The sequence below is a fragment of the Panthera onca genome, chromosome D1 (genome assembly GCF_046562875.1).
Source record: "Panthera onca isolate mPanOnc1 chromosome D1, mPanOnc1 haplotype 2, whole genome shotgun sequence".
Lineage (NCBI taxonomy): Eukaryota > Metazoa > Chordata > Mammalia > Carnivora > Felidae > Panthera > Panthera onca.
Genome location: NC_138348.1, coordinates 58,106,426 through 58,126,488, shown reverse-complemented (window position 1 = coordinate 58,126,488; position 20,063 = coordinate 58,106,426). Strand labels below are relative to the sequence as shown.

The 20,063-nt window shown below is 36.9% G+C and overlaps 1 protein-coding gene and 1 long non-coding RNA gene across 5 annotated transcripts in view; one reads left to right on the top strand and one right to left on the bottom strand.

Moving 5' to 3' along the window:
- RNF169 (ring finger protein 169) overlaps positions 1–20,063 on the bottom strand; it is a 106,099-nt gene that overhangs the window by 81,993 nt on the left and 4,043 nt on the right. The window lies entirely within an intron of this gene.
- The window catches only part of LOC132661285 (uncharacterized), a 40,854-nt gene that overhangs the window by 17,858 nt on the left and 2,933 nt on the right, over positions 1–20,063 (top strand). Inside the window, exon 3 of one of the 3 annotated variants that reach the window (XR_009602174.3) lies at positions 3,390–3,456. The exons of the other annotated variants lie outside the window; for them this stretch is intronic. This is a non-coding gene — a long non-coding RNA (uncharacterized LOC132661285). The remainder of the gene's footprint in view (positions 1–3,389; positions 3,457–20,063) is intronic. 3 annotated transcript variants of the gene reach the window in all.

Genomic DNA, 20,063 nt, shown 5'->3' with positions numbered 1-20,063 from the left:
ATCTCAGGTTGACGAGTTCAAGCCCCGTGTGGGGCTCTGTGCTGATGGCTTGGAGCCTGGAGCCTGCTTCGGATTCTGTATCTCCCTCTCTCTCTGCCCCTCTCCTGCCCATGCTCTGTCTCTCTCTGTCTCAAAAATAAACATTAAAAAAAAAAAATTTTTTTTAAACAATGTTCACTGTGGATCCTCACAATACTAAAGACTGAAAACAACCTAAGTATCCTTCAATTAGAGACACTGAATAAATTATCAGATGACTGGGATACCGTGAATCTATTACTATACTATCTGCTTTAATTCCTGGTCTGGTTTCTTGGTTTACCCAGTAATTTTTATTAGAATGTCTTTCATTGTGTATGAAAAACTGTAGAGGCTCTGGATATTACATTCCTACAGAGGATTCATCATATTCTCCATAAGCATTTAGAATGAGGGCAGATCACCTCACAATCCAATCAGGACAGGAGCTGATTCAAGGCTGGCTGCAGTCTTTGTAAAGCTTGTAAAGCTTACCCTGCTTTGTAGCCCTTCAGAGATCCAACTGAGAGTCTGGGTGTTTACCAGGACTACTTCCCTTGGAAGGTCTTCAAATTTTCTCTCCACTAAAGAACTGCTACAAGAATCCTTTGCTTTTCAGTAGCTTTCTGTGAAGGTTCTTAGCCCTTTTTTTACCCTCCACAGTTTAAGAATCAACAAATCCTTAAGATAAAAAAGCAGGTAGACGGAGAAAAGGGAGTAGGGAAATGTACCTCCCTTCTCTCTGGGATCTTGGCCTCTCAAGTTCTTGTTGCTCTGTCAGCCTTGAACTACAATTTTTGTATCCCCAGCCCCATGAAGAAAGCTTTGCTATCTTTCCACCTCTTAAAGTTACACTCTCCATTCGCCAAGAGACCACAAATGTCTGAAGTCCTGGCTGCTTTAGCAACGTATCAATGCCTTCATATAGATTTTTTTTTTTAATCAGGCTTTTCTAGTTATTCTCAACAGGAGTTTTGGTCTGCTACAATCTGCTCCATCATAGCCAGAATCAGAATCTACATTTTTCATAAGCAGTGGAAAAGACAAATTTTTATCATCAGACAACAGACCATTACTATAGAAGGAATGAGCAGTGAGGAAGAATAAAAAAGTAGAGAATATTCCTTCGAGAAAATCAAGAAAGGGATACAGTAAAGGTAAAAACATTTGTGTTCCAAGTCCTAAAGAAACTTAAAATCTTCCTAGGGGAGGAAAAACATACTTGGTTGGGTGAGACAATTATAGAATGTCAAAGAGTTATAAAACTAAACATTTAAGAGCTGCATAGAACAGGGGCACCTGGCTGGCTCAGTCAGTAGAGCATGTGACTCTTGATCTCAGCGTTATAAGTTTGAGTCCATATTGGATGTAGAGATTACTTAAAAACAAAATCTTAAAAAAAAAAAAAAAGCTGCATAGAACAGCAAGAGATAGAGGTGCACAAAAGCAAAAGGAAGACAATGAATCCAAGTATATCTTCTATAACAAAACATACGTAAGTGCAGAGATCCACAGGATACAAGAGGGCATTATCCATATTAATTTCAAGGTTACCTGCTGGTACTATCCACCAAACAACCACTATCAAATAGAGTAAGTGAAAGGAGAAATCTTAATGTTAAATTAAGTATATCATTTAGAATTAGGAAGGTGGAGACATGCAGAGTGAACCACAAATCCATTCTAAAATGAAACTAAAGTGTTTTCTATTTTATCGACTATTTTTTGGTTTACTCCTTCTAACTCTAAGAGTTCATTCAGATGACAGCCAAGTACTAACTGTCCAAGTACTAACTGTCTTAAACTAACGCAACTGTTCATTTCCCCACTTGCCCAAGACAAATAACAATTTATAGCAAGCAATATAAAGAGTGGTTACCTGGGGAAAAGAAGGGCAGAGAGAAAAAGTTAAAAGCTAATAAAATGTTAATACCAAACTTTAAGACTGTTTACTTAAGTACTGTAATTAACACCACAGATTACCACTACATGAACTTATACTGCTTGTATTTTAAAACTATCCTTTGGCAAAGAACTAATCAAATCAAAATGTTACAGCTCACATACCAAGAACATATAAAATGCTTACAACTTTTGACCTAATAATTAATCTCCAGGAATCTAAGAAAATAATCTAAAATACATAAAAACTTTTACGTAAAAAGATTTTCATTGCAACCTATTCATAATTGCAAAACAAAAACTGAGAATAACCTAAAAGTCCAATTTTGAGAGAATGGTTAGGCTAATTACAGACAGTCTATATAATGCATGATTATTCTGCCATTAAAATTTTATATAAAGACTTTTTAATAATGGGAGATATAAGAAAGAAATAATAAGACAGAAAGATAGAAAACCATTTAGATTAAACGAGAGATGCAAGTTGCCAGACTCAATGCCTTATAATTTCAAACATAAAAAAAAAAACAAAAAACATTAAGCAGGGGCATGTGACTGGCGCCACTGGTAGAGCAACATTACTCTTGATCTAGGGGTCATGAGTTCAAGCCCCACACTGGGCATAGAGCCTGCTTAAAAAAAACAAACAAACAAACAAACACTAAGCATAGAAATAGCAATAAACAAGTGGAAAAAGAAACAGCAATATAAATGTAGAAGTCACAAAAGGAACAAAAATATTAAGTTATCATGTAAAAAGTATGTAAGAATAATGAAAAAAGTTTCCAGAGATTAGGAAATTAAAGCAGGAATGACCAGTGAAGAAGAAGGGAGTTGCTGTGGGAAGAAAAAACACACAAAACAAGGCATGACACCTGAAATTAATATATGTTATTATATAGTATATATTATATAGTATATATTATATAGTATATATTAATATATAGTAGTATATAATATATATATTATATATATATTATTATATATATAATTAATATATAGTAGTATATATTAATATACTATATGTTAACTAACTGGAATTTAAATAAAAACTTGAGGGGCGTTTAGTGGCTCAGTTGGTTGAGCATCCAACTCTTGATTTCGGCTCAGGTCATGACCTCACAGATACAAGATCCAGCCCCATATCAGGCTCCACACTGAGCATGGAGCTTACTTGGGACTCTCTCTCTCTCTCTCTCTCTCTCTCTCTCTCTGTGTCTCTCCCCTGCTTGCATGCTCTCTCTCAAAATAAATAAACATTTTTTTAAAACCCTTGAAAATAAAAAAAAAGTATGAGACCCTTTGCCCAAAGCATTTATAATATAGCTTATTAATGAAGACAAATTCATAAAGTTTTTAAAAAGATTTAAATAACAACAGAGATGATGACAGATGCAATATCACAAAATAAACAACTGCTTAGTGAAGCTTACAAGCCAATACTGTAATACTCATCTGCCCACCCACAGGAGGAAGAGAACCAGGGCTGGGAAGGAGAGGCAAGACTTTAAGATGGGACGAAGCAGAGTCTAACCGGTAAAATTTAGTTAAGTAAAAAGATGGAGAAAAAGCAATTCATGCAAACAACAAAGCATGAAGTATAAAGGCTGGACAGTGAATAACTAAAACAGTGTTTAAGTAAAACAGAAAGGTTGTACAGGCCAGAAAGGTAGGCTCGGGCTAGATTATGGAGAACCTTCAACAAGGTTCTCTATGAAGTTAGGCTAAGGAATCTAAACTTCACCCGGTTGGAAGCAATGATGATACTAACATATTTAATCTTATTAATATGGTACAACTATTAATAAACTATTAATAGTAGTTATAATAGTTAATAAACCTGTTATCCCACATGCTTGGGGAATAGGTTGTTCTTTACTTTTATGTGGTAACAATGCCAAATTTGGGCAGAATCCCCCCTACATACAGTATGAAGGAGGTACTTCTGTGATTCTATCAGGAGTGCTTACCTGGGTTGGTCATTCAGTTAAATACTTTTTTTTAATATAGCACTTTACCAAACATATGAGTATACCTGATAACTTCTTAAGTACAAAATCCCGGGCTGTGGATACCACTCAGATACTCTCTGGGCACTCCACAACATCTCTAGCCCTCAGTTTCCCCATTCCCAAAAGGGTAACAATAACTCCCTTAATGAACTATTATGAATGATTAAATGTGATTTAATGTAATGTGTCTGGTACAGTGTTGGCTACATAACTGATATTCATTGAATGTAGAAACTTCCCTATAAGGATATAGGGATATATATCAGGGATATAAATCTCTTGGAATTGTAGGAAAATATGAGAAATTCAATGAAAAAAAAATGGCACCAAAGTGTTTTTTCATATATGTATTAGTGGGTCAACTTTAAAGTACTTACTAAATTAACTGCTAATAAAAATTAATAAATACTCAAATTTCAAGTTGCATCTTGCTCCCTTAGCTTAAAGAATTAACCTGATTTGTACCGTGATTTGGAAAGAATAATGAGTAGCCCAAGACTATAGACTCGTGGCCAGAGAGTAAATATTTCAGGCTTTGCAGACCATAAGGTCTCTGTCCACTCTGCTACTGTAGCATGAAAGCAGCCATAGACAATAAGTATGGCTGTGTTCCAAGAAAAGCTTTATTTACAAAAATGAGCAGCAGGCTGGGTCTGGCCTGCTGACTCTATCTATCAATGTCTGGTACTAAATGTTTGCATTACCACCTCTCCACCCCCCCCCACCTGCAAATTCATATGTTGAAATCTAATCCCCAGTGTGATGGCATTTAGAGGTGGGGCCTTGCAAAGGCGATTAGGTCATGAGGGCTTTGCCCTCATGAATGGGATTAGTGCCCGTATGAAAGAGATGCTAGAGAGCTCCTCTGCCTTTCAACCAAGTGAGGACAAAAGCAGCAAGAAAATGAGTTCGTGAACTAGGAGGTGGGCCCTCACAAGACACCAAATCTACTAGCATCTTGATCTTTGACTTCCCAGCCTCCAGGACCATGAGAAAATAATTTCTGTTGTTTATAAGCCACCTAGTCCATGATATTCTGCTATAACAGCCCAAATTGACTAAGACACATGGATTGGAGAAAGACAAAGTAACAGAGATGAACAGAATTTGCAAACGCACATATTAAACAAAAGTAGAATGAAAGCAGTAAGCTTCCTTGTTTAGTCCAGAAATGGCCCAAACAATTAGACATGGTTAGGCAGCTTGCATTGGATCAGCACAGTCAAATCAACAGGAGACACACAATAAAAGATGTCATAGATGCAAATACAGGTATAGGAATGCTGCAGAGAGGGAGGTCCTGTAGATGTAGGCAGAACAAGACCACCACATGGTTGTCCCACTATATCCATCATCCTAGCACAAAATCCTTTGGATTTAATTTCTGCTCTGTTTGAGTCAAAGAATCATTCACACTAGTCCACAAGGTGGAATGATACCAAAATTAGAAAGAGTGCTGGATTTGGAGCTATACTACATGCGTTCAAAGCTACCACCCACAGGATAAATATTAATAGTCTTTACACTCCCAAAGCCTGTGTTTCTTCATCTGTAAAATGGGAGTACTACCTACCATAATAGGGTTGCTTTTCTCATCTAATCCTCCAATATCTAGGAGCGCCTGAGTGGTTCAGTTGGTTAAGCATCCAACTATGGCTCAGGTCATGATCTCACAGTTTGTGGGTTTGAGCCCCACATCAGGCTCTGTGCTGACAGCTCAGAGCCTGGAGCCTATCTAGGATTCTGTGTCTCCCTCTCTCTCTGCCTCTCCCCACACACACAACTCTGTCTCTGTCTCTCTCTCTTTCAAAAATAAATAAACATTAAAAAAATTTTTTTTAATCCTCCAATATCTATTTGGTACAGATTCTGTGTGTATTAAATGGTAGCCTAATTGCTCTCTTGCACTCTTTGTCTTTCCATCTACCATCAACACTGTTTCCTTGGTTTTCTATAAAACACAGACCTTACCCTATCATCCTCCTGGCTTCTTTCTGCCTACAAGATTTATAAACAGTACCCAATCTACCACGCCAGCCACATTTTTCCATTCCCGCAATACCTCTCCCCTCCCCAGACTTAAGACATCTATTCCTGGATATGCCATACCCTGTCTCCTCTATGACTTTATATATGCCACTTCCTCTTTCCAGAATGGTTTTTCTCCTTCTCACTATACAGTGATTACTTCCAAAGCTGATCCATTGCTCTCTCCTTTGTGAAGCTTTTCCCGCTTAACCCAGAGAGAATTACATCAGCTTCCTGTAGGCCTCATAACATTCTGCACTTCTCTCAATGGTAGTAGCATTTATTACCCATGTTATAATTATTTGTCGCTGCCTCTGCCTCCCCAAACTAGAAGATTTCCTTTAAGATAGGGATGGTCTCTAGGTATGTGTCTCAGTGTAAGACTCAGTGGCCTAAAACATTTTTGTAGAATGAACCAATGAGAAAGATCTTTAATACCATTAGCACCATTTTATACCAAAGTCTTTCAAATAATTTGTTGTCTGAAGGAAGCTGAAGTTAATAAAGCTTTTCTTTATAATTAAGGCAAAGGTAAACTTCAGTAAAGTCCAATCTTTTGTTGAAGTTTTACAGAACCAAACACAAGCAAAACACAAGAGAAATGGCAAAACAGAAGGGAGTCAAAGGGAAAATAAGTCCACTGCTACTCAGAAAAATAAAAACCAAACCAAAATTGGAAATAAGTTATCTTCAAGCTTAAAAATTTTGTGGTAAATCATGTGATGAGGAAGATGTCTTGACAGTAATTCATGCCCAAAAAAAAAAAAAACAAGGAAAGAAACCAGTTTTGTTGCTGACAAATTCAGTATGAGTAAGGCTACTGCAATCTTTAGCAGTATTAAGAATTTTACATCCAGGGGCATCTGGGTGGCTCAGTCATTTAAGCATACACTCTTGATTTCAGCTCAGGTCATAATCTCAGGGTCATGAGATGGAGCCCTGCCTCAGGTTCTGCACTGGGCATGCAGCCTGCTTAAGATACTCTCTATCCCTCTCCCCCTCACTCTCTCTCGATCTAGAAAAAAAGAGAAGACAAGAGAAGAGAAGGAAAGGAAGAGAAAGAGAGAGAGAGAAAGAAAAGAATTAGCATCCAGAAGGAGGGACAGTAAGCCCCACCACACTTTGCATTAGTCAGGTATTATTTAAAGTATGAGAGTCATCTCTGAGTGGCATATTTAAAGAGGACCAACCAGAAGGAATCATAACATATAATCAAGAACTTTTAGGGATTTCTTTTTTTTTAGAAATCTTTTTCCTCCATTAAACATTTACTATGTATCTAATACATTCTAAGTACCATATGAAGTGCTGAATACATGAAGACATAATCTCTGACCTCAGAGAGTTCACTGCAGTGCCAGATACACAAATGAGGAACTGAAATCCAGTGACATGAGTGATGCATATGCTGTGTGGTGGCACAAAGGAAGATAACTGACTCCTGTATGAGTGTGAAAAAAATTTTACAGAGCACTTAATATTTCACCTGGGCCTGAGAAGATGAGTATAATTTGACGGGAAGATAGAGTATTCCAGGTAGGATAATCATAGGGGACAAAAGGCCAAAAAGCATACTATATTACAAGAACTCTAAGTACTGTAGCATGATCAGAACATTTGGAAAGGGAGGAAGAAGACCAAAGAAATGAATTTGAGAAGTTTAACCTAAAAATTTAGATAGAAGTAATCATGGTCTTTAAATACTTGAATACTAAAACTAGGGAAGTAGATTTTAATTCACTAGAAAACTTAACTTTCAAACCATTAAAACTGTCCAATATAGAGACAGCAATGAGTAGTCCCCACAATGGGAGAAATATCCCTATTCATGTATAAAATCAATCTCCCCTTGGTGTTCCAGGTCTCATCTTCTCTCACCTTAGCTCATCACTTTTCTCTACTCTCTCCAGCATCAATTTCTTCCTCTCTACTATGATAACACACAAATCTAATACACAAACATGACATAATATCAGCTATCTTAAAAAGAAACAACTCCTGAGCTCTTGCCCTCCAGCAAGTACTGGCCTGTTTCCCTGCCCCCCTTTACAGCAGACCCCTCCAAAGAGTAGTGTATATATTTGCTGTTTCTCCTTTCTCACTTTAACTCATGCTATTAGGGCCTTAGTTTGTTCCACCACTCTCCCAAAACTGCTCTTAATAAAGTCACCAAGAAGGACCTCCAAGGTTCCCCAGGGTCAGTTTACAATAGGCACGAAAGAGTTCAATGAATGGGGATAATCTGATAAACAAACAGAATCTTTACTTAGCCTAAGTACTAAGGATCTTTCAAATCAAAACAGCTAATAGCAGGCTTATGGAAAGTTATCAGTCTGGGATAAACCAGCTCAGCTTTTGCATACAACTATCTCCACAGTAATACTATCCATTTCTTCTAGAAAACCAGAAAGAAAAGTGAGATGTTGAAATTGGACAGTCTTGCACCATCTTTATCAGTATGACTAATCAGCACTCTTCTTCCCTTACATATCTTCATCACAATCGTCTGACACTTATTTTTAACCTAATCTTCTAAAATAGACTCAGGCACAGTTATTAAGTATGAAAGATAATTCTTCTTCCTTCAATGTTCCTCCTCTAAACATTCTTGCTCTCTTCAAGTCTACCCTTTTTAAGCACCTAGTTCAATGCCTTACACATCTAGATACTCTATAAATGTCTAGCAAGTAAACTATAAAACCTAACATATGGGACCTAATACAAAGTAAACTCCATAAATGCTATTTCCCTCTCCAAAACTATCCCAACTTTAAGAATGCATAAAATGATAAAACCTCCCTACCCTATATGAACAAGTTTATCTAGTTCTCTTTCTCAAAAGTACCTGCATTTTAAGAGAACCGCAAGAATAAGGGACCTAAAGAAAATATGTATTGAATTTCAGATACTACAGGATACATGTGAGTGATATCCTGAGGCAACAGAACCTTCCCTAGTCAATGAAGTCATTAAACATCAATTTGGCCCTTATATATCAAAAGAAAGTTAAACAATTTCTTTTTACTAATTATCATTTTTAAAAAGCCATATATAATATTTAGGCATAGGTAAAAAGCTAGTAAAGTCTGGCAGGAAATGTATAATTATTAACAATAGTTCTCTCTAGAAAGATAAACAATAATTGCCTGAACCATAATTTATCCCTTTATCCCTTTTCCTATCAAGGACAGCTGTTACTACTCTTTCCAGTACTATAATGAGCATCATTTTTTAAAATTTTGTAATTGTGTATAGGTGTATATACATGAATATATATCATAAATGTCATACACATTCATACATAGGGCAGACACCTATTAACGGAATTGCCACATGGCAAGAGATAAAGAATGTATCTCTTCAACCTTACTAGGTATGGCCAAACTGCTCTCCAAAATGGTTATACCAGGTTTTACTTCCCCAGCAGCATGTGGGTCCCCATTAATTATCATTAATTGATCATAAATTATGCAGTCTGGTAGCCTCTCATCATTGGCTTAATTTGCTTTTCCCTAATTATCAATGATAGTCAGCATAACTCCAGATGTTTATTGGCTTTTCAGTTTTCCTCTTCCATGAAATGTCTATTCAAATAGACTATTTTTTCACTATTTTTCTGGTGAGGTGTCTGTCATAGCGATTTGTGGTTTCTCATATATTTTGGATATTAATCTTTAATTGGTAATTTCATTGAAAACATTTTCTTCCACCCTGTGATTTATCTTACTTTACATTATAATACAGAAGTGTTTAATGTATCCAAATTATGTCTTTCCTTTATGCTGTTTATTTGTATGAAGAATCCTTCTCTACCTCATTTTCATAAAGATACTTCTAGTATTTTCTAAGTTTTGTGGTTTGACATTTAATCCATTTGGAATTAACTTTTTGTGTATAGTATGAGGTAAAGATCTATTTTTTTTTTTCTGGTTTTCTATAAGGTTAGCTAACTATCCACAACAATTGAAAATGGGTTCTTTGAGACACCGAATAGCCAGAGTAATATTGAAGAAGAAAACCAAAATGGGAGGCATCACAATCCCAGACATTAGCCTCTACTATAAAGCTGTAATCATCAAGACAGTATGGTATTGGCACAAAAACAGATACATAGACCAGTGGAATAGAGGCCCCAGAATTAGACCCACAAATGTATGGCCAACTAATCTTTGACAAAGCAGGGAAGAATATCCAATGGAAAAAAGACAGTCTCTTTAACAAATGGTGCTGGAAGAACTGGACAGCAACATGCAGAAGAATGAAACTAGACCACTTTCTTACACCATTCACAAAAATAAACTCAAACTGGATAAAGGACCTGAATGTGAGACAGAAAACCATCAAAACCCTAGAGGAGAAAGGAGGAAAAAACCTCTCTGACCTCAGCTGCAGCAATTTCTTACTTGACACATCTCCAAAGGCAAGGGAATTAAAAGCAAAAATGAACTACTGGGACCTCATCAAGATAAAAAGCTTCTGCACTGCATAGGAAACAATCAACAAAACTAAAAGGCAACCGATGGAATGGGAAAAGATATTTGCAAATGACATGTGGGATAAAGGGCTAGTATCTAAAATCCATAAAGAACTCACCAAACTCTACACCCAAAAAATAATCCAGTGAAGAAATGGGCAGAAGACATGAATAGACACTTTCCCAAAGAAAACATCCGGATGGCCAACAGACACATGAAAAGATGCTCAATGTCACTCCTCATCAGGGAAATACAAATCAAAACCACACTCAGATATCACCTCACGCTGGTCAGAGTGGCTGAAATGAACAAATCAGGAGACTATAGATGCTGGAGAGGATGTGGAGAAACGGGAACCCCCTTGCACTGCTGGTGGGAATGCAAACTGGTGCAGCCACTCTGGAAAACACTGTGGAGGTTCCTCAAAAAATTAAAAATAGAACTACCTTCTGACCCAGAAACAGCACTGCTAGGAATCTACCCAAAGGAGACAGGAGTGCTGATGCATAGGGGCCCATGTACCCCAATGTTCATAGCAGCACTTTCAATAGCCAAATTATGGAAAGAGCCTAAATGTCCATCAACTGATGAATGGATAAAGAAGATGTGGTTTATATGTGCAATGGAATACTACTTGGCAATGAGAAAGAATGAAATCTGGCCATTTGCAGCAATGTGGATGGAACTGGAGGGTATTATGCTAAGTGAAATAAGCCAGGCAGAGAAAGACAGATACCATAATGTTTTCATTCATATGTGGATCTTGAGAAACTTAACAGAAGACCATGCAGGAGCGGGGGAAAAGTTACAGAGAGGGAGGGAGGCAAACCATAAGAGACTCTTAAGGACTGAGAACAAACTAAGGGTAGATGGGGGGTTGGGGGAGAGGGGAAAGTGGGAGATGGGCAGGGAGGAGGGCACTTGTTGGGATGAGCACTGGGTATTGTATGGGAACCAATTCGACAATAAATTATATTTAAAAAAAAAAAAGAAAAGAAAAAGAAAATATTTGCCCCACTGATTTGTAATGCCATCTGTCATCTATCAAATTCAAATATATGAGGGCCTGTTACTCAACTCCTTATTTTTTGGACTTTTTAATTATTTTAATTTTTTTAATATTTATTTATTTTTGAGAGAGAGAAAGACAGAGCACGAGCAGGGGAGGAGCAGAGAGAGAGGGGGACATGGAATTTGAAGCAGGCTCCAGGCTCTGAGCTGTCAGCACAGAGCCTGACACGGGGCTCGAATCCACAAACCGTGAGATCATGACCTGAGCCGAAGCCAGACGCTCAACCGACTGAGCCACCCAGGTGCCCCTGGACTTTTTAATTATTTAACACTGGTTATCCAACTATCCTCACATCAGTACCTTTTTCAATTAATACGGCTTTATAATAGCTTAATATTTGATAAAGCAATGTGCTCCAAAATTGTCTTGAGTGTTCTTGGCCACTCACTAATCATCCTTATTGACAAGTTCCACTAAAAAAGAAAAAGTTCCCCTCTACTCCAGGTGTTCTAGCTTTTTAAATGAATGAATGGTAAATTCTTGTCAAATGCTCTTTTAAGAATCTATTGAGATGATCATATGGTTTTACTTTCCTTTAGTTCATTAATGCTGTATACTGAATTACATTAGATTCTTAATGTTAAACTGAACCCCTATTCCTGGAATAAATGCTACTTGGTTGTGAGTTTTTTTTTTAATGCACTACTAGATTAGTGTATATTTCATTTTGGATTTCTTAAATCTACATTCATGAGATTGGTCTGTATTTTTCCTTTCTTATGCTGTCCTTGTATGATTTTGATATCAAGTTGTAAAAGCCTTCCAAAAGGAACCTGAAAACACTTTTCTTTCCTGGAATAGTCTGCATCCTGCAATATTTGGGTAACCTGTAAAACCCTGTGCCTGGTGCATCCTAAGCAGACAGAATTTTTCTTCTGCCTTTTATTACAGAAACGTCCCAAATATTTATTACAGATACCTGTATAATGAACCCCAACCTATCCATCCCCCAGCCTCAACAATCAATTCATTGCCAATCATATTTCATCTATTCCCCCAATCATTACCTCTCCCCACTCCCCTTGAAGGAATGATTTTGAAGCAAATCCCAGACATCAAATCATCTTATCTGGGAACATTTTAGTATCTCTCCTAAAGGACTCTTACAAAATATGTAACTATTGTCACGTTGAACATTTCATAATCTTTAATATCAACAAACATCCAAACAATGTTCAAATTCCTATCAAATGTTTTGACACAGTTTTTCAAATCAGTATCCAAATAAATTCACGCACTTAAATTTGTCATGTCTTTTCATCTACAGGTTTCCCTTCTATTGCTCTTCCTCTTCCTCTTCTTCCTCTTCCTCCTTCTTCTTCACATTATTTGTGGTAATGGGCCATGTATCCTGCAGTTTCCCACATTCTGGATTTTGCTTATTTTATCTACATATTACTTAGTGGATAGATTTTACTATTCATTTTCTTTTTTAGTTACATTTCTGTTCATATTTTCTATTTATTCTTAAGCAATCTGTGACAGATTGCAGTTTTTAGTAAATGAACTATTTTATGCAATATTTCAAATTCATGGCATAAAGCCCATATTCTATATTTACGGGATTTTTATATCTTTATCACATCTGTAGTTGTATTCTCTGTTGCATTCCTAATATCATTTATGCCTTCTTGTTTTTCTTTTTCTTTGACCAATCTTGCCAGAGATTTGTCCATAATATAAACCTTTTTTTTATTTTTTTAAATGTTTTTATTTATTTTTGAGACAGAGAGAGACAGAGCATGAGCAGGGGAGGGGCAGAGAGAGAGGGAGACACAGAATGCGAAGCAGGCTCCAGGCTCTGAGCTGTCAGCACAGAGCCTGACATGGGACTCAAACTCACACACTGTGAGATCATGACCTGAGCTGAAGTTAAGACGCTCAACCGACAGAGCCACCCAGGCACCCCCATAATATAAATCTTGTATTACGACCTTCAGTGAATTAGATTTTGGCTTTATTAATCCTCTTCACTGTTTATTTTTTATTCCATTAATTTCTGTTATTTTTATTCTTTCCTATCTTCTACTTCCTTTGGGTTTAATCTATTTTTTTTTAATATTTGTTTATTTATTTAGGGAGCGAGACAGAGAGAGCATGAGCAGGGGAGGGGTAGAGAGGGAGAAAGAGAATCCCAAGCAGGCTCTGCACTGACAGTGCAGGGCTGGAACTCATGAACGTGAGATCACGACCTGAGCCACCCAGGTGCCCCTCTGCTATTACTTTTCTAACTATTTCGGTTCACCACTTAACTCAATAATGTTTAGGCTTTCTTCAACTCAAATATCTTACAGGTTCTAGGACCTACATTTCTTCATATTAACATCTCTGAAATTGGGATGTTTCTTACAGTTGAAGTCTTATAATCACTGTCAGCCAGGCAGCAGTGATGATGGCACTGTCATTGCTTATTTATGTATAAATGTACACAATTAAAGAGTAAGCTCACCAAAAAATGTATGATTTGGTGGTTATCCCTGGTGACTGGACAACTGTAACCTCAGTATTAGCCTATAAAGGCCATCTGAGGAAGAACTATAAATCTCATCTGAAAACATTTTGTTGATGCCATTTGGCAAGCTCAAAAAAGCATGAGCATCCATACACGATGGGTGTCAGCAGTGTTAAAGAACAATGTTAGATAATAGAAAACAAACTATGAATTTGACAGAGGGAGGGAGGTGGGAGATGGGCTAGATGGGTGATGTATACTAAGGAGGGCACTTGTTGTGATGAGCACTGAGTGTTAAATGCTAAGTGATGAATCACTGAATTCTACCCCTGAAACCAATATTGCACTGTGTTAACTAAAATTTAAATTAAAAAGTTCTTTTCCTTAAAAAGAAAAGAAAAATGTTAGAGCTGTGGAACACTCTTTTAAGAAATTCTGTATCACCAATGGTCTCAATGACACAGTAAACAATACTACATAGAAAAACACAACCTCTATGATTTAGAAGAATCAGGCTCTGAATATGAAGTCACAGGAATATTCTAATTTATCACGTTACTTCCTTTTATAAACATATGCTCAAGTGATACGTTAAATCTGTAATAAATTTATAAGAACTCTTTCAGTAAGTACAAAGTTAAAAAGTCTGAGTGACAGTAAAGCATTGTTTGGTAAATGACAGCACATCTTACAAATGATGGCATCTTAGGATTTAATGAAACATAATTCAGACACTTAAATTTTTCTTAGTTTTGCTTTAGTTATACTCCACAGATTCTGAGATAGTTGTTTACTATCTCATTGTTACTCAACTCTAAATATATTCCAATTTCCATGATTTTGTTCTTCACCATACATTATTTAGACGTTTGTTTCTGCTTTTTAAATTTCCAAACATGGGCTGGGAGGGGGATAGGTTATATTTGTCACTGATTTCTAATTTTATTGTACTGGGATGAGATAACAGTTTATATAGCAATCTTTGGTATCTGTTAAAACTTTCTTTGTGCATGTTCTACATTTGTTTAAAAGAATGTAAAATCTTGGGGTGCCTAGGTGGCTCAGTCAGTTGGGCGTCCAACTTTGGCACGGGTCATGATCTCACAGTTTGTGGGTTCGAGCCCCATGTCAGGCTCTGTGCTGACAGCTCAGAGCCTGGAGCCTGCTTCAGATTCTCTCTCTCTCTCTCTCACTCACTCTCGCTCTCACTCTCTCTCTGCCCTTCCCCTGCTCACACTCTGTCTCTCAAAAATAAATAAATGTTAAAAAAAATTTTTTTAATAAAAAAATAAAAGAATGTGTATTCTCTAATTTGGGAGGTGTATGGTTCTATATATATGCAGCAGATCGAGTTTACATTCCATTTCTTTTGGTGGTTACCCTTAAATTTTTAATATGCATCTGACCAAGAGCCTAAAGTTAATCAATATCTCTATCCTCCTGAACTATATATAGAACCTTACAACTCTTCAATGCTGATCACCTTCCCTCCCAGCTTACATTTTATCCTTGTCTGATATTTTAGTCCCATTTTGGTTTTAACCCCTACATATTAGTCATAATTATTTTTGCTTTATAGAGTCAATATTCACTTAGTTTACCTACCCATTTCTTTGTTCACCATGTTTTCTTGTATCCTATTTTCTCCCATTACATTTCTTTCTTGCTGATGTATATTCTTCAGTATAATAGTTCTTTCAGAAACAGCGTGGTAAATTCTCTGTATTTTTGTTTATCTGAAAATATTTTTATTTTGTCCTCACTCTTGAATTATAACTTAGCTGAATACAAAATTCAGATCTCTCAACACTGAGAAAACATTGTTCCATTTTCTTCTGGCCTCTCTTGGTTATAAGATGTCTGCTCTCAGTCTGTTGCTCCTTTGTTTTTCCTTTCTGGTTGCTTTTTAAAGTGCCTGTGGTGTTCTACAGTTTCATTGCAATGTGTTTAGTTGTGGGGGTTGTTTGCTTTGTTCATTTAATTCTTTCTAGGGCCTCATGACTCTAAAACCTAAGGATTCATGTCTTCTTATTAATTCCAAAATACTCTCAAGTCACCATCTCTTTAAATTCCATGTCTCCCACATTCTATTCTTCTCCTTCTGTAACTATTAGATGATGGGTCTTCTTGACCTTTCATTTCTCTTCACCTCTCTTTCAGATTTTCCTTTATCCTACTGTTCTGCATCCTCAGGATTTCCACATATCTAATTCCCAGCTTACTGATTTTCTCTTCATCCGTGTAAACTAGTGCTTACCTTATTCACTGAGCTTTTTTTAACCTCCCTGACTATATTTTGCATTATGTTTAGCTCTTTTTTAAATGCACCTGTTTCATAATGTCCTTCTCACTTCTTGAGATTTCCATTAATTCTTTAATGTCTTTAGTCACTTAAAGTGTGCCAATTTAAATTATCATTTAAGCTGCTATTCTACTATCCCAGTTCCTGGAGATAGAATCCCCTTGCTTATTATAGCTACTAAGTCTCATTTATGTTAGAAAATTGTTTCCTCGTGTGTCACATTCAATTATAAGTTCATCTTTGGTTGGGCTTATCTCTTCTTAAAGAATCTCTTCTGGAGCGAGTTGGGAGTACCACAGTCTTTTTTTTCCTTTCTCCAGGTGATCCATGGGTATCACTAGTTTGGAGCCAGCTTTTATATTAATTTCTCAGCATGGTGATACTTAAAACCATATAATATAAAATCAGATCCCAAATATGAGCAAGGCATACATCGTGCGCTTCAATTTCTCAGGAAAGCTCTTTTCTCCATTTCCTCTCTGCATAGAGCCCAAGTAAATCAAGACAAAATTTCTTATTACTGGCTTGTACCAGAAGGAAGATTATTCTCTGCCTACCCCTTCACTTTGAATGCACATCAAGAATCCCAGTTTTATGCAGAAGTCTTAGTTTTGGTTCCTTTTTCTGTGGTTAAAACTCAATCCACTAGGAATAGAAAACCAGAAATAGCCCCTCACTCCACCCCTTCACCCCCACTCTAGGGCAACATAGCATGAGCTTACTAAAGTTTTGGCTTTTAGTTCCATTTTTATTTCTAGAACCTGGAGATTTTCCTGTCTTTCCTGAAAGCTCAGGAATTCTTTTAAAAGAATTGTTAGTTCAATATCATCCAGCTTTTCTGGATATTTGCAGCAGAAGCATCTTCTCATCTAAGTTAGCCCTCTTGCTAAAAGAGAATCTGGGCTCTCCAATCCATTTGCTACATTAACCCCATAGGAGTAATCACTCTAAAATGCAAAGATGGAACTCTTCTTTAAAATTCCTCAGTGGATCCTCACTCCTGAGCATGGCATTCAAAGTCCAGTTATTCAGTAACTGCTTATTTCTGGAATTCCATCTCCTCCCACTCTCCCACATGTAGTCTATGCTCCAATCACTCCTACTTACAATCCCTGGAAGTCTCCTTGTTATTTCAGAGTCCTGTACTTCTGCATATACCGGTTTCCCTCATCTTCATCCTGCCCCCATCCACCTACTGAATACTCAGGGTCAAGTGTCTGCCTTTCACTGAAGCCATTTCTGACCCATCCAAGCTGGAAGCTCTTCATTGAGTTCTTTATATGCCAAGCATTCTACTAATTATTTAGTCTTACCAACATTATGATTTTGCTATTACTATCCCCATTTGCAAATGAGGAAACTAAGGTACAGAGTTGAAGCAACCTACGCAATGGCACACAGCTATAAATGGCAGAGCTGTAATTCAAACACAGGCAATCTGTCTCCAGATCCTGCTCCATTAACTTGCCCCATTAACATATTCCTTACTGCCTTCTACAATGATATCTTGCATTACCATTATAATTGCATTTATTACACATTTCAGTTGCATGTTTGTGCACCAATCTTCCCAACTACCCTGACTCAAAGAGAAAGAATCATGCTTTATTCTATATGCAGTTCCACTGCCTAGCACACAGAAGACCCTCAAATGATTACTAAATTAATGCATGACGGAAGGAAACATCCCCACAGACACTGCTTTAGTCCAGGCCCTCTTCATCTCTTGCCTGGACTACTAAAATAGTCCTCTAACTGGACTCCCTTCTTCATTTCTATTCATGTCTTTCCTCCATGCCCCAACCAATATTCTTTCTAAAGCACATCATTATGATGACGTCATTACTTAAAAATCTGTAAGGGCTCTGCACTGTCTATAGGACAAAGTCCCAAATTATTTTATCATGACATACCATGCCCTTTGTGATCTAACTTCCACAGTCCCTTCTCTTCTTTCCCACTTCAGTCCCACAATTCATCTATATTTAACTTCCTGTCAGTCCCTGAATATGCCAAGAGACTTCATGCCTTTGTGCATGTAGGTTCTTCTGCCTGGAATGGCCATCCCCTCCTCTCTCACCTGGTAAATTCCTACCTTTTCAGCATAGAGCTCAAATTCCTCAGCTCTCCTCCAGATGCTTAGTTATCCCATTCCTATACTCTGTTGGCATTATGCATTTACCTCACTTACTACTTTGTAATATTTTTGATAAGGTGTTTCTCCAACCAGACTGTGGAATCTTAAAGAACAGGGACCATGTCTTATTCCCCTTTTTTACTGTATTATCTTACAGAGCATGTGCCCCCAAAATGCTCACTGAATTAGTGGGATGACATTTGACAAACATATCCCGTATCCTACACTCAAAAAAAAACCAAAAAAACAAAAAAACAAACAAAAAAAAAAAACCCTCAGATACAAATGAATTCAAGGGTAGGCAATTGTCCGGATTAACTGGAAGTTTGGAAGTGGATAAGAAGAAAACCAAATACCTCCTAAATTCTTGAGGCTCAACCCTGAATTCTATAGGATACAGATATTCCTTTAATGGTAATTAGTGTTTAGTTGGCGAGGTAATCTCATTCTGAATTGTTTCCTGCATTAGTAGAACACATAAGGACACTCTCAAATTCTGGAATATGTGTACGTGTCATTCAGGATAAAAAGTTGAGTCATTTTATACATTTTACAACAAATCCCTACAGTTGAGGGAAATTCTTATCCTTTTACACTACAATCACATGATTTCATTATTCATTAGTCCTAAATGCAATTTAGGCTGCACACATAGCAAACATTGTCTGCCAACTGAGTAATAAACCAGAACTACTTGTTTGTCACAGAAAGAGGAATTTTTTTAAATGTATAATGTTAACCCTAAGTGAACAGGGAGGTTGAGGGGTGATGAAAGGGATGGGATAAATGAGGTACTATTCAATTTTTGAAACGCGCTTTTAACACTAAAATTTTTTTTTTAAGTTTTAACTGCCAATTTAAAAGATTCATTGGTGGGGCTCCAGGGTGGCTTAATCAGTTGAGAGTCTAACTCTTGATTTTGGCTTAGGTCATGATCACAGGGTTGTGGGATCAAGACCTGTGTCAGAATTCTCTCTCTCTCTCTGTCCGTCTGTCCCTCTCCCCGACTCGTGTTCTCTCTCTCCAAAAAATAAAAAAATAAAAAAAATAAAAAGGACTCATTGGCCTTTGCGTAGCTTTTCTCTTCAATTATTACCCAGGGTAGAAGAAAAAGAAGTATCCTAAAAAGGTCTTGGTTTCAATTTCAGAAGCAGTATAATTTAGAATGGTCACTCTTGATTTCATATCAAAAGACTAAATTAATTCTTAAGATTCATTATTATCAATGAGACTTAAGTATTGCTGTTGTATATACAGATGACCATTGAACAACAGAGGGGTTAGGGGCACTGACCCTTAGCACTGTTGAAAATCTACAGTAACTACTGACTTTCCAAAAACTTGACTTGTAGCCCTTTGTTGACCGGATGCTTTACTAATAATAGAAACTGCTGATTAACACATATTTTGTATGTTATATGCATTATATACTCTATTCTTACAATAAACTAAGCTAGAAAAAAGAAAATGTTAGGAAAATCATAAGAAAGAGAAAATACATTTACAGTACTGTAATGTATTCATTGAAAAAATCCATGTATAAGTGGACCCACACAGTTCAAACCCCTGTTGTTCAAGGGTCAAATGCAGCTGCAAAAGTACCTATATATGCCCATGTGCTACAGTTTTTATTTTTTTATTTTTTTATTTTTTCAACGTTTTTTA